This window comes from Saccostrea cucullata, unplaced genomic scaffold (genome assembly GCF_032062105.1).
Source record: "Saccostrea cucullata isolate Sc308-1 unplaced genomic scaffold, CSIRO_AGI_Scuc_v1 ctg442, whole genome shotgun sequence".
NCBI classification, from domain to species: Eukaryota; Metazoa; Mollusca; class Bivalvia; order Ostreida; family Ostreidae; genus Saccostrea; species Saccostrea cuccullata.
This window is the reverse complement of record NW_026921480.1, coordinates 118,699-143,679: the sequence shown is the minus strand read 5'-3', so window position 1 is coordinate 143,679 and position 24,981 is coordinate 118,699. Positions and strand designations below refer to the sequence as shown.

General features: G+C 33.7%; 1 pseudogene; it reads left to right on the top strand.

Moving 5' to 3' along the window:
* Nucleotides 1-20,052, top strand: LOC134260110 (uncharacterized; annotated as a pseudogene).
* The last annotated feature ends 4,929 nt before the right edge of the window (nt 20,053-24,981 follow it).

Sequence of the window (24,981 nt, the reverse complement as noted above, 5' to 3'; positions counted from 1 at the left end):
ATGGGCAGTCTAGAATTCAGTAACCAGTGTTCTAAACGTCAGGAGGACAGAAAGTTTTACTGTAACACGTGTGAACGTGACATGTGTATACTGTGTAAAGAGAGACATCTTACTGATCCCGAGACTCGGCACCATGATGTGATTTCCCGTGAGGGATATGACCTAAATCCAGGACAGACCTTCGTCAGACAACTCAGTAGAATATACAGGACGCACTTTAACTCTTGTACAATTCCTTCCAATTTAAAAAGAACGAGGCACGAAAATTACCAAATACAAGACATCAAAGGAGCAAATGAAATAAATCGACTTCAACCCGGAGAAATAATTCAAAACATCAAAAGTGAGTATCACCCTTATTGTACTTTTGTACTGGCTGGAATCAAAACTGATTTAATAACTTGTCCAACAGAAATCTCTAACTTTCAATCCGAGATTTTAACTAAACCCCAGATACTATGTGGCATCATTGAGACTTTGTTTTCTGATGCAAAAATTAAGCACAAAAATTTAAATCATAGACTACAAAAGCAGAAGAATACAATGTATGGACACCTCTTGCCAACATAGAGGATTATGAGCACGAATCTGAACAAACAGCAAACAGATCGGTTAAATTCCTCTTATTCCTAAAGCAAACACGTGTTGCAAAGATAAAAGACACTCCTAGCCTTCCACAACAAGTCATTTTGTCCTTAACGCAGGAAAGCGACGTGGAGGACTTTATTGATTTAGGTGAGATCCAAATAATAGAGACAGAAAAACGGCAATGTCCGTTGAAAATGATGTCTAAATGCAAATTGCACAAAGCTGTCACCGTGAAAGGTCTTAACAATGCACAGCACATTTCATGCATAACAACGGAGAGGGTCTGGGTCAGTGATGTAGATAGAAATCTTTTCTTGACAAACACAGCTGGTGAAAAACTACATCATGTTACAGATGTTCTTTGTACTATGTATAGTTTTGGAGTACATACAGTAAGCATTACTTGCGAACTTATTTACATAGACAGGAATCATAACATTATCAGACTGTCGACCGATAACAAGACAAAGTCTACATTGATAGAGAAAAGAACACCATGGATACCAATCTGTGTATACTCCTCTAACATCAATGAAAATCTACTGGTCGTAATGTGAAATACTGAGACAAATACAGCCAAGGTAACAAGGTATACAGACACAGAAAACTTCATACAGACAATTCAATACGACAACACTGGCCAAGAACTGTAAAGGAGACCTATATATATATCACGGAAAACTTTAATGGTAATGTAATTGTGTCTGATGAAGAAAAACGTGCTGTTGTGGTGACAGAATGTGGAGGAGGATATCGCTTCTCCTACATGGGACCTCCATTCGGCTCAGGCTTAAGACCACTAGGAATCTGTACAGATGCACTGTCACACATCCTGGTGTTTGACCATAGATCCCGTAACGTTCACATGATTGACATGGACGGCCAGTTCCTGTCACTAATAAAGGCACGTCAACGATGGATAGACGTTCCCTGGAGTCTTGCTTATGATGTTAAAGATCACATTCTTTTGGTTGGACTATGGAACAACAGTAGCGTGTTTACATTCAGATATATACAGGACTCTTTGAAAGGTAATTTTCATTAGTTAAATGGATACATACACTCACATGCCAAAAGTATGTAAGTTTTTTCACAAGATGACCGCCATAGGTTTTGTTAACTATACCAATGATGCATTTACCTTATTTCTTCGTATTTTAACTTTTTTTCTGATAAAGCCTTTAGATGTGATCACGTTTTGACATCATTTCGGTAGACTAAAGTAGAGGGGCCTAAGTTTTAGACAGTCTGTTCGAAGAATACTGACTTTCAAATCGTCGGTGGTACGGATGTAGGAAATCTGAAGTTAAACATGATTTTTCAAAACAAGCCAGAGATTTTCAATTGGGTTTAAGTAAGGCGATTGTGGTGGCCAAAACATGGTGAAATGCCATTCCTATGATTCCAGTCTTCTGTCTCTCTCTTGTCCAAGTTACCTCAACCAATAGCCTCTCCTCCACACTTCACCTTTACAGTCCAGTTTTACAATTACTTCTTCCGGAATTGACTCATGTAGGGCAACTTAATGATGTCAAAAATAGTTCAAAATTCATGAGTGAAAACTAAACTTTTCTTGAAACAATTATCGATTAGTTTTTTTTACGGCCGTAATATTAAAAAAATCTACATACTTTTGGCACGTGCGTGTATACACCTATGAGGATCATTCGAAAAGTTCGTAAACTTTTATCCTAACTTTTTATTAAACGACATATTATATTCAAATATTTGATACACATATTTTTATAAAAAATTCCAATAATATAAGTAAAATAAAAAAGGGATATATCTTTATATCAAAAAAATTATTAGAGATTTATAACAGCAAAAATGGGGTCACGGAGCAACGTCAATATTTAGGTTTTTTTTTAATTTTCACTTATTAGTGTCTATAGCCATATCCTTAATAAATTGAACTGAAACAAAATGAAATTTACATGTTCAAATTAAGTCTTGCTGTATTAATTAAGATGATACCAGGTAATGTAATGCTTCACTCAGTTTAGAAGATATCAGTTTCTAAATACGTATGGACTTGTTATAAAAAAAACCAACATGATGTTAGAGGACGGCACAGAGCAGCGAGTAGCAACAAAATTTTGCTTTGCGTTCAGGAAACTTCTTTAACAAACTTGTATGAAAAATAAGCCGTGTATTTGTATGAAATGGAATTTTGAGTTTTGGCGAGTTCGAATCGGACGATGGATTGTCTGCAAAGAAAATGTTATAGTTAAAAATATTGTCAAAAGAGTTGGGAACATTAAGATAGTCATTAAACGTGATGTGCGCTTCACTGATAGGGAGCTACATGTAATAGAGTTACGCGGTAAAGAATTTGAAAACACTAACAATGTAGTTAAGCTCGATATCAAGTGCTATGGATACGTTTTTATGAATGGAAAAGATGCTACAAACCGTGTATGAAATTAAAAAGCAGAGTAATTTGAGGAACTTTCTCGACGTTGTTTTTGAAGTTATCTTTTTGGTTCACCGTGGTAATAAAAAATGTTGCTTTAGATATCGGCTAAAAGGAATTTTATTTAAGGGACTCCGACCCTCGGCCAGGAAGGACAACTCTTTAATTTATTATTTAATTCAAAAAGTCTTTAAATAAAGCTTGAAAATAAAATATTTTCATGCAACAATTTTCATTATATGCCTCTCAATGTGCTTCAAGGTTCTTTGCAAAGCTCCATAAATCACTTATAATTTCTTATCATGTTTATAAACATGGGTATCTAAAAATGCTTTTTCGGGATAAAATTTCTACTTTTAATTACACCTTTCTGAGAAGTAACCCTGAAGCACAGCTGAGGGTCGAAGTCCCTAAATCAAATAGAATGGAACTTCACACTTGTTTTTATTGACGAAAACGTGTTGATCTATAATCTTGTAATAATAATATACCGATGAAGAATATTGTCTACGTATTTTTTATGAATGACCCTCGTACATATAAACATACAGCTACATCTGGAAGGAAATTAATTTATGATAAGTTGATGATATACATGAATAAATACACGTATTAATTTATATTGGTATAATAATGAATACATGTAATTATATATGCATGAATAAATACACAGGATTATTGAAAAGTTATTTCGTTTAGTGTGTACATACTGAATATATACTACATGTACATGTATATGGCAATTTGTACCCGGTAAACCGATCACTCGGTCAGAACAATGATAATCGCTTAGAAAATCTGTAATCGATTCGTCGGGAAAAATAAAAATATATAAATCTGAACTAAATTGAAAAAAAAATTCGTCTTTGTAAAAAGAAATATTTGCATAAACGTTGATAACTCAATGTGTTTGCACATTCAAGCTGATTTGGATGTAATTTTGCTTTTTCGGGTTTGGAGCGTGGGGCAATATTGGTCATTTTGTGTTTGAAAGCTAAGTTATTACTGTTCAAGCGCTACGTCGTCAGCTTGATTGTCCTGTATTTCTGTAATGATAATTTAATCACAGTTGAGAACTGTGAATTAGTATGTTTGTTTTTTTGCAGTTACCTATCGATTAAATTACCAAACAAACTTTCAAAATGAAGTAACGTATTTAAGATTTACACTTGTAGTTTTAATTATAGCGACAGCGCAGAATGAACGTATATGAAATCTGCTCTGTAAAAATATCATTGATTTCTAAGACATGTTTCAGAAATTTCTTATCAACCAACCCCCATCCTCCCAATTTATATTGAAACTGAAATAAAACAAATAGGCATGTGATTCTCTTTTGAAGCAAGAAATAAGACCAATTAAATGATTTAACATCTAGACTTTATCAAACTTCTTATATATATATATATATATATATATATATATATATATATATATATATATATATATATATATATATATATATATATATATATTAGCATGTTATGTTCTAAGTATGAAGAATTTCTACTCAGAGGTACGTTATTGGCACACAAGTTAATGAAGCAAGCATATAAGCAGGTAGTTCTCTGGTCGATAAAATGACGTAATTTATCATTGAGTCAAATGCTAAATGACTTTTTTCTTACTGATTGTTGGGCCATTATTTCAACACTGAGTTGTCCACGGCATTTCCCGTTTTTTCCCGATCATAACAAGGAGCAGAAAAACATGGTTTAGAGTAACCTAGAAGTTTGAGTAATGATGACAGTAATAATCTTCTATGGATTGGATCTTGGTGGGACAACGGATAAGCCAATTTGCATCTTATCCATTTGCTGCCCATCTTTCAATTTTATAGTAATATAGAGTAAATCTTTTTGTACATGTAAAAACTTCTGGACAACTAAGATGCGTTCGTGAAATACTGATACGTGATTACTGTATAGAAACGTTGGCTAAGGCTAAAATTTCCCAAGTGCCAGTCAAACTCTTTGGTCAAGATATGAAAAATATTTTAACCAAGGAAAGTACTTGTTTTGATTAATATATTCTGTGAAATGTTTTGAAAGATCAAGCATTTACCATTCAATTGTATGTGCCAGTATAAAACTCTGAGGTCAAAGGGTCTAAATAAAGGTATACAGAGAAATTCAAAGACCTCGTTTTAAAAATACACATGTGAGATATTAGCCTAGGCACCAACAGTTCAAAAGTTAGACCAAGGTCATTTTTTCAAAGAAGGGTAAAATTGTTGGTACCCAAAAAGGCCGTTTCACAAAGTATGCACATGCGGAACATGAAGGCCTCATTACTGCCCAATTAATATGTTTATGAATAAAGTTTATTAAAAATTTGTCAGACACAAAATTCTATGTATGTGCCTGTAACATCATACCTAATATGTTCTAAGGTGTGACCGTTGGGGCGAGCGCAGTTTTACAATCGAAAACACTTAAAAAATTGATCAGCCATTTCAAACTTCAAGCTGCACGAGACATCTTGACTAGCTATGACGTCACACGACGTCAGGGAGCTCGTCGGGGCTTACGGAGACAGCCGAGCGTCTGGTTGAATCTTTTCACTTAGTGCAATTTTTGTCGAAAAACATTGCAGGGTTATTTTTTGTTTCTTTGAAAGATTTTAGCAAACTGAAAGTCCTTTATGCTTTACGTTATTATTTTTAATATTTATTCGCGCAAAGGGCATTGGGTAGTAAAGGAATTCTGGGAATGTTTCACATCAATATTTGCCTGACGTATGTACAGATTTCATTTTGAATTTCCTCAGTTCATATACGTTAGTCTATTGAGCTCGCTTCGCGACGCTCGCTATGACCGCTAGAAAGTTTTCTTATGTATTATCAGTTCTGTACCTCCATGCATGGTACAAGTTTAAATGTTCAAGAGAGCGCCAACTGTAGAAGTCAGTGCTTCTCCTGAAAGTCCATTAAAAACATCTGAAACGCAAAAGGTATAGATTTAGAATCAACTGTTCAAAAATGAAGAGCAAGGTTAAAGTTTGGCAAAAGTACATGTAGGTCAATCTCAAATGTCAAGGTAAACAGGTCTAATATGTTGGTATTTAAGGTATTCAATGTATAATGAAGTGATTTTGATCAATTTTGAACAAATGCAAACTAGTTAAAATTGCATTGCTTCGTAACGATAGAATGGAAATGAACCAAATTCACACAACTTATCACATGTAAGACGCTGGTCACTTTGCACCCTGCACACTTAACCTTCTTTGAGGACCCAAGATATATCAAGTCTGATGATTCTAAGCCAACTGGTACCTGATCTATCTAAACAAAGATATAGAATATCAAAAGTAGGTAGCCTAGGTAGGTGACCTATTTTATACCTACCTATGTAGGTGACCTACTTTGAGTTGACGGTTTGTAAGAACTTAAAATGCATAAACTGATGTTTGATGTATTTTAAAACATTACTAGTACCTGAAAATATTTAAATATAGCCATTAAATTTCAAAAGTATGTAGCGGTGACCTTTTTTTAATCGAAAATCTCTGAGGACAAAAGATGCATCAACTGAGAAAGTTAAATGATCAAAGGCCCTATAGTTTCCAAAAAATGCCTCTGAAACAAATGAGAACAAATGCCTTCAAAATTAAAACACTTAGTCACTGTGACCTATGTCTGATAAATATTTTTTAAAGTAATAGGATGCATTTCTATGTAAATATGACCAATCATGGCTTTGTTCTCCTAGGTGCTAATTTTTAACTGATTCATTTTCTCTTCACAAGCCCCTGTGCTCCAGGTAAAGTAATATGTTACATTAGTGTTTCTTTTCAACCTTTCTTTTTTAAACATAACATGTAAACGTCGCGATGAATAAATAATATAATACTTACTTCAAGTTGCTACGTGTGGATAATATTTTAGTAAACATCATCCAATTGATCAGAAACTGTTTTCATGAAAGGAGAGACATTTTTTTCTCAATGTGTTTATTTCATTTTTTGCAAGGGCCCCTTATTTACTAAGTCATTTACTCTGACTACTGAGCTATCACCAGTTCATATAGCCTACATGCTTTAATGTACATTTTAGCTTGCTCGTTTGGTAAATTTAAGATATTCTGAATGACCCCATGTTAATTCTCCCTGGTCTGCAATTACAGATTTTTTTATGATGCAAATATTACAGGCCGGGGGGGGGGGTCCACTTTTTCTTTGCAAAAATAGACATTAGATCATAGTCGGAAACCCACGAGTGATCTCGTCTTTACTTATCAGTAAGTAAAGACAAAATCACCTGTGGGTTTCCTACGATAGGCATTGTAAATTGGGAATTTGCCTGTTTTTGTTGGTTTAGCCCTCCCCTTCCAACTTTCAACAAGTGATATATATGTACATTCAGATTCACCGGGGAAGGAGGGGCAGTTAATATGAAAACCAGGACACATAAAACTTTGTAAATAGCATAACTGGCAGTATAGTTTTGTTCATTTATCATATATATGTCAATCAATTATAGAAGCTAAATAGCAAATGTTTTTTTCTGTATTACAAATAAGTCTTTTTTAAAATCTTTTTGATTTCTTTCAAATGATCTAGAATCACATAATAGAAATATTATCTACAGTTAAATTAGTTAAAACAGATGTTCAATTAAGGAATGTTTTTAAGTTTTGTGTGAGTAATAGGTGTGTGAATCACACAGACTTGTCACGTAGGCATATTTCATGAAGCGCGCTAGCGCTTCATGAAAAATATGCCTACGTGCAAGTCTGTGTGATTCTCACACCAATATTTCACACAAAACGTAAAAACATTCCTTATATTTACATTTTACATGTTTGGACGCAACTAGAATTTACTGAATATTTGAATTTCTCCCTGTCCTACATTGTTGCATTTTTATTAACGTCGCTGTGTGCATGCAATCTCATTGTGACTTCACGCTAACGCACGTTTCTCCTTGTATATTTCTACGCGTGAGTATACACGAAAATGGTTTTCAAATCAATTTCACAGTTGGCTTAGTAGAAAAACACAGCGAATGTAAATATTTCAAAATACTTTCTGTACATGAAATGTAATTTCTTTGTTAACTACATGTTACAGTATCATGTACACATTTATCAGAACACACACCTAAATGCATCAAGTTCTAACTTCTGCCATCTTGAAGAAATATGTGGAAATTATTAAGAACATATAACTATAAACTCTTAAATGTGTATCAGATTATTAAAAAAAGCATTCGCCTCGCCCAATGCGGATTTCCATTTCACACCCCGAATGATTCCATATTATGTCACTAACTGACTGTGTAACTTAAAATATTCTTATAATCTCTATCATTGTCATAAGCACTTAATTTGCATGACGCATTGTGTTATATAAATTTTATTTCAGTTGTTAAATAAAATTGGCCTTTCTGAATGTACATGTAGGCACACAGAATTCATTCATCAGAATTTACAATGAAGGACATGTATTTAAAAAACTTCTATGACGTCACATATTGTTATTAGTCTACGTTTATTTTACCGATTCAACCAGCACTAGTTGGATATTTGAAGATCCAACCGGTCATCAGTTGGATATTCAAAATATCCAACTGGCCATCAGTTGGATATTTAAATACCCAACTGAGGTGCAGAAAACATAAAACAATATACAAAAGAGATAAAGAAATATTAAAATGTATTTTCAATGCATATGAAAAATAAAATAATAACTCCAAATTTTTCACACTATTAGAATTAATGTTTCCAGTACACACGGAATTACCGTAATTACTTCGCTTTTATCACATTTATTGCGTTTAAAATGCACTTCCAGTGCTCACAGAAATATTAATTCCTCCGAATTTTGCACACTTTTAGAAATGTTTTCGGTCTTAAATTTTGAAAGCATCACTTTTTGACACATAAATACATTTTCACCTTGAATCTTAAACTGCGTAACTTCGATACAATACGAAAGAGCGTGCTCTACGTATGAGCAATTTCTTAAACGAGGTAAATAATTGACAAGCAAGTTGATGAAACAAGAATATCAACAGTCTCGTTTAAAGTCATCATTTCGTAAATTCTATGGTCGATACAATGACCTTGTCAGCAAATACAATTTATCATTGAGTCAAATGCTGACTGACGTTTTTCATACCAATTGTTAGTCCATTATTTATACACTGAATTGACGACGGATTTTTTCCGTTACTTCCTGATCATGACAACGAGCACACGGCGGGTGTGACCGGTCGGCAGGGGATGCTCACTTTTCCATGGCACCTGATCCCACCTCTGATGTTTCAGAGGTCAGTGTTTGCTCTGCTCTTATTTTGTATATTGTTTAATGGACGTTGATATTGAATACTGTTCGTTATCTCCATATCCTTCCTCTTCTTATTGCTGAATATTATTTCAGGGTCCGTTATCAGTAAATCAGTTCAGATTATCCGAGATTCCTCTCTGTTTCATTCTTTCCGGCGTACTTCCAAAAAGAACTTAAATGATTGATAGCCCATCTATTTCTCGACACCATTATTATTGCAGATCTTGATATGGAATTTATTTACAGCAGGTTCAGCATAACACCGCCAATCTTTTTATCTGTTTAAGCACTATTACAAGTATTGTCCGAATGGAACTCCATAAGAATTCAACACTCTTCCTCAACAAACCATCATCTTGATGTGTAATGACAAATTCCCAACCTTTTATCAAAATTCTGTAGTATCTTCAGCTTTCAGGTCCAAACGTATTCAAAACACTATCTAAACCTGTCTAATTTACATTGGATTTAAAAATATTCTTCGTCTGATTTCATGACTGTTCAGTACAATGAAAAGGATTGACATGAAATAAGCACCATGTAGTTTCATACTCACTAATCCATGAAAAGGGGTGTTAGATTAGGCTATTGTTTTGTGTCACGGTTGGATATTTGAATGGGCTACATCCTATTGTATTACAGCAAGTTGGATATTTGAATGGGTAAATGTTTCTTTGGGGCCCAAAGTAGGGAATTTTTTAAGTAAGATAAATAACTCGATGATGTTGAATAGTTAAGAGAAAACATCCCCTCCTCGAGCATTCGGCCCTCGGAGAGAATGTTTTCTCTAAACTATTCAACACCATCAAGTTATTTATCCCTTACGTAAATGCCTTCTGTAAACATTTAAATTTTAATTGTGAGAAACACACATGAATTATAATGATTTTGACAACCTACAAAATAAATGGTACAACATGCATCTATGTCAAAAATCTGTAAATGGAATGGACAAAGGGAAATTTTAATGAATGTTTAAAATATCTTAAGGACTTTAAACTTGTAAAGATCAAAGAGAAATTGCAAATCTATGGTATACTTCAAAGCTGATGGTTTTCTTGCAAACACAAAACAAAAAACACAAAAGGCCTGCTTGCTGCTGTCAAAAAGCTGCCATTTCTCCGTTTCATGGCACTTAACAAGATTTTTTTGCAATTTCAGTTTCAATAAATCTAAGAATTTTTATTACGACAGTCAACATTGTCAAGCTTTAATTGTAAATAAAAAAAATCATCACTAGAAACAATAGCCACTTCTTCATCATTCTGTAAAAAAATGTAGTAAATAAAGTGCAAGTCTCAGTTTAATTAAATATTACAAACATAGGTAATCAGAGATTACAGAGCTCACCTCAACGTGTGTTGTCTTTAAGTAAGGCAAATTAAGTCACACAATTAACCAACAAAAAGTATACATCCAAAAATGCAAAATTTATGCAATTTTGATACTTTGGAATAGACCTATATAAAAACTAAAAACCAGTTCTTCATCATGAAAATGTAATTAAAATCCAGCATCTGAAGAAAGATTAGAGTTAATCCCTTGATGCATCATTTGTGCAACTAGTTTATATAAGCCTTATAGTTTCTTGGTGATAGACTTGCACCCATAACTTTTACGAGGTCTATTATCTGGAAAATGTATGTCGAATTCAGCATCTGAAGCAAGTCCATTAGTGTGCATCCTAAGATGTATCATCCATGCAAGTTTGGTCAACATAGGGCTTAAAGTTACTTGCAAATGAAACCTGTATAAAAAAAATTAGCCTTTCCACTAATCCAGAAAATGTAGGTCAGATTCAGCATCCGAAGCCTAGTAGAATGCACCCTTAGATGTACCATCCATGCAAGTTTGGTCATTATAGGGCTCAAAGTTACTTGGAAATGAATCCTGCACCATAAACTTTAACCTGTTCACTCGTCCAGAAAATGTAGGTCAGATTCAGCATCCGAAGCAAGTCTGGTAGTATGCATCCTAAGATGTACCATCCATGCAATTTAGTCATTATAGGGTTCATAGTACACTGTACCTTGAAAATGAAACCTTCACCAAAAACTTTAACCTGTTCACTCAACCGGAAAATGTAGGTCAGATTCAGCATCCGAAGCAAGGCTGGTAGTATGCATCCTAAGATGTATCATCCATGTAAGTTTGGTCATTATATGTCTCATAGTAATTTGGAAATGAAACCTGCACCAAAAACTTTAACCTGTTCACTCAACCGGAAAATGTAGGTCAGATTCAGCATCCGAAGCAAGTCTAGTAGAATACATCCTAAGATGTACCATCCATGCAAGTTTGGTCATTATAGGGCTCAAAATATCTTCGAAATGAAACCTCACCAAAAACTTTAACCTGTTCACTCAACCGGAAAATGTAGGTCAGATTCAGCATCCGAAGCAAGGCTGGTAGTATGCATCCTAAGATGTATCATCCATGTAAGTTTGATCATTATATGTCTCATAGTAACTTGGAAATGAAACCTGCACCAAAAACTTTAACCTGTTCACTCAACCGGAAAATGTAGGTCAGATTCAGCATCCGAAGCAACTCTAGTAGAATACTTACTTAGATGTACCATCCATGCAAGTTTGGTCATTATAGGGCTCAAAGTATCTTCGAAATGAAACCTTCACCAAAAACTTTAACCTGTTCACTCAACCGGAAAATGTAGGTCAGATTCAGCATCCGAAGCAAGGCTGGTAGTATGCATCCTAAGATGTATCATCCATGTATGTTTGGTCAATATAGGGCTTATAGTTACTCGGAAATGAGACCTACACCAAAAACTGCACCAAAAATGTTAACCTGCACCAAAAACATTAACCTGGTCATTCCTTTGCTGAAATTGCAGCATCTGAAACTTTGACTGGTACAATGAAACTCACTAGCAACATCTTCCATGCATGTCTAATCAATATAGGACATAGAAGTACTTAAAAAGAAAACTGCTCCAAAAAAAATTAACCTTAACCCGGGACGCCGACGCCGAGGGTATCACATAAGCTCCCCCCAACTTCGTTGAGGTGAGCTAAAAATTAATAATTTACAATCACAAAATGTTCACTGAATTTTACAAATGAAATGGTTACATCTTACAATGACAAGGAAAGGGTCTTTAAGCTTCTGTGACGGAACGGAGCATGTCTTGTGACCTCCTGGATTACGTGATTCGCGCATGGGCATAACAATTGCAAATGCATTTTAAAATCGGAGAGGAATACTTTAAAACATTTTGAACACTGAAACATTATATCATTTCTTTTATGGAAGTTAATCAATCTGTAGTTCGCGAACTTATTTGTCTCTCTTTGTTCTAGCTAAATATGTTATGGTTTTCTAGAGTCATTTAAATTACAACTCAGGCAGATTTCTGATCAGTCACTGAGAACAACTACACAATAATCTTTACCTTAGACATAACAAACTATCCTTGGACAAGAAGTGAATTAAAATCGAAATTTCGGGAGATCTTTGTTTCTTTGGTGTTTCCAGTAGACAAACCTTGGTGCGAAAGAAAGTGTAAATTCTTTGTAAGTATTGTTTGATACTTTATCATGTTTTACTCATTTACAGGGTGTCCCGGTGTTAAATCGTTATAAAAGTTTTATGACTCAAGTTACATCAATGAAATTTAAAATATATGATAAAATTGTTATAATTTTTTTGTCAAGCATACATTTGTCAGTTTCCTTATTAATCATCAACATTTTTTTTATGTATAGAATTACACATGTCATTTTACAACATGTTCCAAATGACGTCCCTTTGAATTAGCATTGTTTGAACACGATTTCTGAGGGTTTTTTAACCAACTATTAAATGTATAAACATGAAGTTAACTTTACTAATTTAATACAGTCATACTTGTATTTACTATTGATATAACAAATAGCTAAAATGATTTCTACGCCGTTTTACTGAAAGGTAAAACTATTTGGCTAGATTTGTTCTATATGCACGGAAGTTACCCAGTAATGGAATTCAAATTTATTTTTTAAAACAAACGTGGTAAAAAAAAAACAATAACCGCTTGTTGTCATCATTCATCTGGAACTAAAGTCATTTATGTCCGTAATAGATCCCTTTCGTAATAAATATCAATTCATGTTCTCTTTAAATGACCAAAGAACAAAATATTAAGCAATTTCTGTGGAGTGCTGTGTTTATACAATGTACTGTTTCTTTTAAAAAGCCATGTTGCAACCACTATTGAAATAACGACCACTATTGAAATAATTATATCAATAGTGGTTGAGAGTGCATTTCAATAGCAAACATCGTAAGTAACCACTATTGAAATACAACCACTATTGAAATAATTATATCAAAAGTGGTTGAGAGTACATTTCAATAACAAACATAGTAGGTAACCACTATTGAAATACTGCCGCTATTGAAATAATTATATCAATAGTAGTTGAGAGGGCATTTCAATAGCAATCATAGTTAGTAACAACTATTGCAATACGACCACTATTGAAATAATTATATCAATAGTGGTTGAGAGTGCATTTCAATAACAAACATAGTAAGTAACCACTATTGAAATACGACCTCTATTGAAATAATTTTTTCAATAGTGGGTGAGACTGCACTTAGATATAATAACCATAGGTTTCAACCACTATTGAAATACCAGCACTACTGAAATAATTATTCAATAGTGGGTAAGAGTGCATTTCAATATGATAACCATAGGTTTCAACCACTATTGAAATACTACCAGGATTGAAAGAAAAGTTTCACCGCGTCCACAACTTTTAAATAATCATTTCAATATATTAGATTCATTGTTCTATGTACTGTTGAAATCAATAATTTAATCCTTATTAAAATCTTTTTCAAAAGTTAACATTATTTCAATAGTGGTTGAAACCTATGTTTGTTATTGAAATGAATCTCACCCACTATTGAAATAATTACTTCAATAGTGGGCATATTTCAATAGTGGTTATTACCTATGTTTGTTATTGAAATGCACTCTCGCCCGCTATTGAAATAATTATTTCAATAGTGGTCGTATTGCAAAAGTGGTTATTACCTATGTTTGTTATTGAAATGCACTCTCAACCACTATTGAAATAATTATTTCAATAGTGGTCGTATTTCAATAGTGGTTATTACCTATGTTTGTTATTGAAATGCTCTTTCAACCACTATTGAAATAATTATTTCAATAGTGGTTTGTATTTCAATAGTGGTTACTTACTATGTTTGCTATTGAAATGCACTCTCAACCACTATTGATATAATTATTTCAATAGTGGTCGTTATTTCAATAGTGGTTGCAACAAAGCCATATTTAAATTCTTTTCTTTTCAACAGCACTTTGTACAAAAACATATTTCACATACTTCCGACTTTTGGAGATGTCATGTTAAAATACATGTTATGTGACAAAATATCCATCCACATGGCTAAGTTTGGATATTTTTTAAATGTACAAAAGGCTTATGAAAGCTATCAAAAGCTAACTGAAGTTATACATGTATAACTTTTACAAGATATTTTATTCAACCGTCATTTACAAATCAAATTTACTGTTAAACCTTTCAAAGTATATCTTTTTTAATGCAAAATTGTATAGTCAGGAAAATTATCCATACTAAATAATTATAACAAGTGAATAACCTCTACATTTCAATGCAAAATCATTATAGTGTTTCACCTGACTTGAAAATCCCTTTTCAGGGATATTGAATTTCTTAACATTCCTCAGTGTTTAGTGTTCCTGCTGAATACTCAAATTCAGGTGGACCGATTTGTACTGCATTTTCCCTATATCATTTAAGAAGCCAAACACTTACTTCATCTTTAAGAACCACTATTGATCTTCATACATTTGTATACATGTATTCACTTAATCTGTCTGCTTAATACCTAAATATCAAATCAAAATCGTTAATATCCAATCAATCCCATAGAAAAATGACCAGCTTATGACGGTTCGATTGCCAACATATTGTAAACATGGATTTATTACTTTTTTATACGTGCCATGGCCCTTGGGTCTAAAGTATGCATATGGTGGAAAGGGAAAAGCCAACAAAAGAGTAACACCTTTCTTAAGATTTCTAAGACTTCTAGTTGTCAATGAGCACACGGTGGATGTGACCGGTCGACAGGGGATGCTCAATCCTTCATGACACCTTATCCCACACCTGATGTTTTCGTGTTCTGTGTTGCTCTGCTCCTATTTTGTATTGTTTCTTGGACTTTTGAGTTCAAATACTGTTCGTCATCTCCACATAATTCATTGGTAAATGCTTAGTTTGGTAAATCACGTGGCTTTAATACCCGTGTTTTCATGTTCAATCTCAAACAAAGCTTTTTATATTTATTTGCTATGATAAGTTTTTAATGTTTTGTTCAATGTTTTGCCTATTGAAGATAAACGAATTTAATTTCAGTTGTAACCTGTTGGGTAAAAAATTGCATTCATTTTATATAACATAAGTTAGTTTAGTCACAATGAGTAACGTCAAATACGTATTACTCCGCTTGACATTACTTGTAAAATATGTTCAATTTGAAGCAATTTTTTCTAGAGAAAGATTGTCTCATTGTCTACACTGATATAAAATTATGAAGAATTTAAGGTAATTTCAACTAATGTTATACGATATAAGATAACTTGTGGCAGTATAGATTTTTTTTATAAACCGCTTCGCTCAGCATACCCCATATGTTTTATGTTTTATCGTATAACAAAGTTGAAATAAGCTTCATTCCTTAATAAATTATACTCTTCAAATTAACTAATTTCAAAAAGCATTAATCATTTGTTTACCTTCCGCATTCTCTCTAAAAAATCGTTTTTTAATGATTTAATATTATTGTCTTGCGTACATCAAATGCATTGTTTGCATTTATGATTTGTATTCTAATGTAAAATAGTTTCAAGTCTTTCCTTTTATTTCATTTATTTAAACAGAATAAACTAAGAAGTTATCATTTTATTCCTAGAATCCTTACAACACTGTAGATGACTAAAACAAAGCTGTGGAGTGATATGTTGATAACAGAAATTCTTTATCTTTGGTTTTCTACGTATAGTTTAGATTTATTCTAATGTCATTATTTTCAATAGCATATGTACTTAGATTTCCATTTTAAATATCCTTTAAAGCTGGATAGACTTTTGTTAGAAAAATTAGTCTGCATGGAATGTCAATGACTAGATGGTCTCCATCAAGAAACATCATTTATATAATAAAGAATTAAGTTATTTTTGACTATATTGACGATTTTTATTTCCTCCTCAAAATTTACACTCTTCAAACTTCAGATCATAAATATAACGCCACAACGGACATTGACTATTGAACAACTTTACCGCTAAATTTTCTCGGCTTTCCCCTTTTAAAGCTAGACCAAGGTTACTGTTAATTTCCTTAAATTGTAATTAGTTATGTAAACATAGTGATATATAATCACACTTTTTAAAAATCAATCGATCTTCCTGAGTTACAGATTCATTTCGATTTCGTTTGGCTTCAATGAGTTTGAGGGTATTACGCCCTTTTTAGTTTTTATTGACATTCCAAACTTTTTCCGTAATGCTTGCAGATAGATATTGAGCTGAGTTTTTGTATGTGAGTCTTCCTTAATGAGTTATAGTTTTAGTTTTTTATTATATATTTCAATGATTGTATACGGAACTATGTTATTTTTACATGAGAAACATATCATACACTGTACCTGCTGGTAATGGACTAGTATAATTGTAAATGCAATACTCTCAGAATACTTGTTATACATTGACTTTCCCAAAAACTGTTTTCATGTGAGCAAAATTATGTAATTTCAAAATGATGGCAGTTGTAATTACAGTTCGCTTAAAACTATTCTGTTTGCCTTTATTATCATATTACAGAAAATTGATGAAAAGGAACATATCACAAAAAGTCATTTCAAAAGTTTCTGATTTAAAGTGATTAATTTTTTTTCTTCAGATTGATGTTTGAATCACCTAGACTCTCCACATTATGGATTCACAAGGATACATCCAACAGTTAAAAGTCCGTCAGTGTTCTCAGTGTCAGAGTGACACAGAATACTACTGTAACACTTGTGAACATGACCTGTGTCTACAGTGTAAAGATAGACATGGCATTGATCTAGAGACAAAGCACCATGATGTTATGATTTACCGCGAAAAATATGGATACATATCAAAACAGGAGACTTGTATAAGACATCCAGAGAGAATTTATGAACTGTTCTGTCATGCGTGTGAACTTCCTCTTTGTGTACATTGTAAAAAACACAAACATCACAACATACTGGACATAAGAACAATTTATAAAACAAACCGTCAAAAATACCAAAATTTCATTCATAGCCTTAGAAGTGATTCCATTTTCAACAGCTATTCTCTCCTCACAGGAATCAAAACATCTATAAAGATTTGTCCAACAAAAATCGCCAAATGTGAATCAGATATATCAACGAAAGCAAAACGACTACTGGAGGTTATTAAAATTGAAAAATGTGATGCTAAAATCAGACTGAAATATTTATTTCATGAACTGCAAGTACAGAAATGGAAAATGAAAAGATATCTTGTCAACGTAGAGAACTATCAGTACTCTTTTGACAATGTATTGCACAGACCTGTAAAATTCGTTTTGTTCTTAAAGAAACGATTTCTTTCTAAGATAAAAGCCTTCCCCGGTTTAAGGAAGCACGTCCTATTATCCCTTACTGGAGAAATCAAAATAGAGAATGTGAATAACGTACTCAGCTATGTTAAGGACCGATATGGAAAATGTTACCTTTGCGCCGTTTTAATATGTATTGCTTCTTTTAAAAAAATTTAACAAAGCAACTGAATACTTGTAGAAAATGTAATATAGCTATCAATAATGGATAGGACTGGGCTGTAGTTATTACCAGTTATATCGCACGTATCAGCTGTTTGTCACGTGACTTGTATAAAATTAGAATTGTTAAGCTGAATGTATGAAATGTGGATAGTGCAAGGGCATATGCTTGTTTTTCAAGAAAAAAATTGATACACATTAAAAGAGGTTTATATCCTCTACCCCAAAAGTGCTGGGAGCTAGTCCGTGCTGTTTGCGAAGTACTTAAAATTTTGCCGAAAATGCTTATAATAGCTAAAAATTTCCACTTCGCTTAAATTCTGTTATAAATAAAATTAATGTTATGCATACCAGGATCAGCTCCCAGCACTTTTCAAAATATTCACTACATGAGCAATATATATTCCAAATTTCAGCTCAAACAAAATAGTCTATGCCCTTGCACTTTTGATGTAAATCACGAATACGCTCATCGTTTTAGCGATATTCTCTATATTCCTTATATCTGTGCAGCTTCAATGCTACTAGATAAATTCATATTCTATACACATCGTATTTAATAAATTATTTTCTTTTAGTTTTTATGATTAGGTCTAAAGATTAGCAATGGTATCATATTTATTTAAGCATTCTTGTAATTATTTAACCAGTGAATCTACTCCTCTGGATCACTTGTGCTGCGTCATACCAAGGCTGGTGACGTCATATTTGACAAAAGGCTTTCTTCTATTACTCGACTGTATCGCTATCAAGTATTGCAATTTTACAAGATTTTATGGATAATCGATAAAATAGATAAAGTCAAGTTGTTATTTACGCATGATCATGTTGTTAATTAATTTTTGTGGCTTGTTAAATTTCAATGACGTCACAATTAAACTTCCAATACGATGTACAAGGAATGTGAACTCTGACCTTCCTTAACATAGCTGAGTACTGAGTGAAATTGGAATCATAGAGATAGGAAGAAGACAAGAAGGAAAGGAATGCCTGCTTAAACTGCTGCCTCAACCAGTGCTACTCAGAACAGTCACAGTGGCTGGAGTTTGGAAAGTCATACACTTTTCTTGTGTAACCATGGGCCTAGTGTGGATCAGTGACATACATAACAAGCTCATCTTGACAAACACAGACGGTGAAATACTATATCATCTAAAAGATATCAATACAGAGTGGGGAGCACACACATTGAATATGAACCGCGATCTTATTTACATAGACAGGGTTTATAACATTAAAAAATTGTCAGCAGACGAAAAAACAACGTCTACTTTGATAAAGAAAACAAAAGAATTGCAACCACACTGTGTTTACTGCTCTCCTTTTAATGAGGAGTTGTTTGTTGTTATGTATAATACGTATACAAGAACATGCAAAGTAATACGGTATACTGATAGCGGACAACCAATACAAACAATACAGCACAACAGCGAAGGTCAGGAACTGTACAGCGATCCTCGTTATATCACAGAGAATCGCAATGGAGACATTATTGTGTCTGACTATAACAATGGAGTAGTGGTAACGGACTTTGGAGGCCAACATCGCTTCTCCTACAAAGGACCTCCGACAGAGCCACCACTAAAAGCACGTGGAATCTGTACTGACGCACTGTCACATATCCTGGTGTGTGATGCTAACACTCAAACCGTACAGATGATTGACAAAGACGGCCACTTCCTGTCAGAGCTGCAGATGATGCAACAACAAGGAACATACTGGCCATGGAGCCTTGGTTATGATGACAAAAACTACCTTCTCTGGGTTGGATCAGCCAATAGCAACGACGTTTTTGTGTATAGACACGTACAAAGACAACTTGAAGAATATATGGCAGACCATTCATCAATGCGGACACATGTTTAGCATGTCATTTTGTAAAGTCAATATGATAATATACTAGTTTTTGTGCACTAAATTAGCAAATGAATGAGCGATTTTACCCTTAAATTTCAATTTGAAATTCCGATCAAGGATGTACTTGTATGATTAATCATTTTGAATAAAGTTTAAAAGACGTATCTAAGATTTTTTAAAGCTTGAGAGTCCTTTTTGCATAGCACACTAAAGAGTACTGATTCTGTGGTATTTTTGATCATGAAGAATAATCTGCATTTCGGTCAGTGAAATATTTAAATTTTTTAGTGTTTAACTTAATTTGAGATCAAGTAAAGCTTTACAACATTACAATAGGCAATGATTACCAGATTATAACAAAAAGCAGACAGCGATTGAGACCAGTCGACAAATAAGTTTACTTCTACACAACATCTGATCCCATCTCTGTTTTCATTGGTCCGCCTTTGCTCAGCTCACTTTTTTTTTCAAAAGCACATTTGAGAATGAATTCAATCAGAATGTTCTGGAGACGTGTTGTATCAACAATCTCATTGCATTGCCCGTTAATGTAAACTTTTTGAATAAGTCCTGATTTATTAGATTATAACAACACGACGGAGCTGATATGCATTGTAAGAGCATACCTGTGGATAAAGCATAGTTCGAGAATCAATCTTACGGAAAAGAGTAAAACCTGAACTTATATGCATGAATGTAAATAAAATAATACTAATATTGACAAAAATGCCATCGAGATACTTAAAAGAAATAGATCATAGAAACCCCTGAAAAAGATCTTTAAATGTATTTTTTTAAAAAGAATCATTGCTTTTTAATTAAGAGCACTAAAATACTATATACGTCCAAGTGAGATCCGTCGGGAAACCTAGTCTTCAAAGACTACATACATGTATTATTGTTTTTTTTTTTCGTTTTTCCTACGTGATGTTACAAATTTCAAGGTTAAGTAATTTTGAACACCAATTTTAGTGCACAGTAAATATGATACACCGACCTCTCAGTTAAAAATATTTCGCATTTTATGTTACCTTGTGTTCCTTTATCCTTTCAGTATGTTTTCCTTATTTTAATTCGTCTTTTCTTCCGCACTCTTTTCATAATTGTTTCAATTTCCCTCCTTTTCTAAAAAAGACGTCAAAAAAAAAAATGAATTTTCCTGTTTCAGAATGTTTTAGCAATTAAATTTTCTCTTTCGTTTAAATGTCTGTAATTATTCTCTGCCCGATTTCCTTTCCGAACGCCAGACATCAAACTTCAAGGTATAGTAAGACCTTTTTTTCATTATTCTTTTTTTTAATCATATAATGAACAGTAATCATTTAAACAATACAATCAGCAGCAGAGCAAATACCAACCTATAACAATATCAGAGTTAGGATCAGGTGCCACGGAGCAGTAAACATTCTTTGTAGACCAATAACACCCCTCATGTGCTCCTGAATTGTCATGATCAGGAAAACGTTGAAAATTCAGTGTTTTAAACGTGGAATGGAATGTAATTTCGTGGTTAAATCGTTTCTACGATAAATTCAATGAATCAATTTGTTTAAAAATATCATAATAATGAGGATGAAAGTTCGTGGCGAAGGGCTACCTATAGAATACACGTACATTGGCTCCAAACTAACAGTGATGATTCCACAGTGAAAAATGTCCTAACAATTAGTATGTTCATGTCAGTCAGCATTAGATTTAATGATTAATTATTATTTTTGAAAAGCTAGGTAATTGTATTGGCCTAGACCGGCAAAATGATGACTGTTGATTTTCTTTTGTCATCATTTGCTTGTAAATGAACGGACTTATTTTAGAAGTTGTTCGTAGGTATAACAAGCCTTTGCATATCTAATCAACCGAAAAACATACGCCACCCACAAATAACGGAAGTTATCTTTAAAAAATTTAAAGTCATCACCTTTTTCATATTTTTATCAGTTACATGAAGCACCTATTTTTCGAAAGTGCATGCTTTTATTTTTAATTAATTCCCAGTTGAACTGAAAATAATTTACTGAACATGCAATAAATTTCAGCAGCTTTTCTTCTTATAACCCGGGGACATTTACATCATGGAACTGCTAGGTTTCTCCACACAGTGTAAAGTACGACAGTGTACACAATGTTATAGGGACACAGAGTTCTACTGTAATATGTGTAAACAGGACCTGTGTCCATTGTGTAGAAATTATGATCTTGATCTAAATATATACCATGATGTTGTAAATTACCGGGAAAGAGATAAATACATTCAGAAACAGGAGGCCTGAGACATCCTGGAAATGTGTACACAATGTACTGTTATTCATGTGGACTTCCCATCTGTCTCCATAGTACAGAACACAGAAAGCACAAATTACTTAACATAAAAACAGCACTGGATCTAAATCGTCAGCAACAGAGAGAAATATTTCATCAAATCAGAAGTGAAACGCTTTTTAACAGTAATATTATCCTAGAAGGAATCAAAACAGACATGAAAATTTATCAAAGAGAAATAAATATCTGCTATTCAGAGATGCTTACAAAAGCTGAGAGACTTAAAAACCTAAGCAATATTGCTATAAATGATAATACATGCAGTCAAAAGAGGAGTTTTATTCATAGATTGAAGCACCAGAAAAAACAATGGAAAAACACCTTGCGAGCACAGAGACATATGAGCATAAATCTGAAAAAAAAACTACGTTCACCAGTCAAATTCCTCTTATTCCTCAAGAAAACATGCCTTCCACAAATAAAGGACACTGCTAATATTATGCAACAACTCCAGCTGCTCTCCCCGAGTGAAGACATCAATATGAAGAATGACATTAAGTTGTTGAGTAACATTCAGATCATAGAAACCGGAAAAAGACAAGCAAGAAAGGATTTTCAGCTGAAATTGATGCCCTCACAATTCGTAAAAACATTTGGCCCAATATCAGGTGTTCAAGGTGTAGGACACATTTCCTGTAGTAAAGCAAAGGTCTGTTTTAGTGACTTTTGCAATAATCTTATCATGACGAACACTACAACAGGAGAAGTATTACATTAACTCACAGATGTACATGTAAACAATTCCTGTGGATGGGGAATCCACACAATGAACATAAATGATGCTCTTATTTACATAGACACTGATTTAAACATTAACATACTATCTTCGGATAACAAAAGAAAAACTATACTTGTAAGGCAATCAAAACCATGGCTTCCACAATGTGTCTTTTGCTCTCCCTCAAACTCTGGTCTGCAAGCTTTGATGGTGACTGATCGGGGAGGAAAATATCGTTTCAAGTACACAGGACCTGATAAGACATTATGGCCACGCGGAATCTGTACGGACGAGCTGTCAAACATCCTGGTGTGTGATCATAAAAGAGACAATATACAGGTGATTGACAAGGATGCATTGGCCACTTCCTTCGAATGATAGTGACAGAAAAAAATGGAATAAAGCGACCAAGGAGCCTGAGTTATGATGATATTAATCATCTCTTACGGGTTGGCTCTTGCTGGGACAACAAAGTGTGTCTTTACAGAATACATGTACATACACTGGATAAACAGACTAGCATATTGATTTATAATTTAAGTACCAGTCCACATAAAAATCAGACAAAGGGTGATATATAAGGGTTCTCAGAATTTGATGATTTTTCACTCATAAATTTATTTTGAAGTATGAACAATGTATGTAAAATGAAAAATGTTTTGAGTCATGGTAATCATGGAAACCCGGCCTAAGAAATTTCCTTAGCAACCGGCGGATTTTTCAGTGTTGAAGGACAAAAAATCACCTATCTTTGAGGCTTAAAATAACACGTAAATACCATGAGAATTATTCTTACTTATGGAAGTAATACACATTTATTATGTTCTAATAATCTAATAAAAAATATTTAGGTCTTACGTCAGTTCTGTAGTAGACATTGGAAGGTACACGTGTTTTACAAGTTTTGCTGATTCAGCATTTTTCGTGATTTTGGCAATATTCAAGGCCAAATGGCCATGGCCATGGGCCACATCGCTCACCTGAGCACTGTGGCTAGGAAAAATCAATTCAGTAAATGCCTAAGTGGTCCCGATCCTAAAAGAGGGGGGATGATTTGAACAAACTTAAATCTATGCATACTTGAATCTACACTAACTAAGGGTGCTTACATATTTTTTGACTAACTGTGCTTTATTCCAATTAAGTTATGTACTTTTGTGGACCCACCCAATACTGGGGGTCATGATTTTAACAAATCTTTATCTAAACTACTAACAGGATGCTAACATTTGAACAAGACCAATCAAGATTTTTGTATATTTTTCCTATATATTCCTATGTAAAACTTTGATCATCCATTGTGGCTGTACCCCCGGGGGTCATGATTTGAACAAACTTGAATCTACACTACCTGAGGATGCTTCCATACAAACATGACCAATCATGGCTTTGCTGTTATTAAGAAGATTTTTCCTATATATTCCTATGTAAAACGTTGGTTGTCCATTGTGGCCCCACTCTACCACCGGGGGTCATGACTTGAATAAACTTGAATGTACACTACCTGAGGATGCTTCTACTTAAGTTTAATCTTTCCTGGCCAAAAGTTTTTACATTAATACCAGTAATTTATATTGATATGGTGGCAAGAAGTATAAAATTCAAGTCCACCCCCTCCCTTCCCCAAGTCAACATTTGAGTGCTGAGCTGATTTGTTTTTACCTAGCCCATGTGCTCAGGTGAGCGATGTTGGAGGTTGCTCCCACTACTTTGATACGCGTTGCTATGGGCCTGTTCTCTGGGCAATAGCGTTTGAAGCTCCAGTGCAACAGATTCCTTGTGAACTGAATAAGTGTCAGCTTCCCAACAAGTTAAAGATACAAGCTTATAAATATCTTGTCTTTTAAAAAATGGAAATTATCTCAAATGAACACACGATAAGCTAGATAAACATTACCAGGGTTAAGGGTTTTATTAGGTGTACACAATTTTGTGCTTGCTCATTTCATATTCATGTTTTCTTT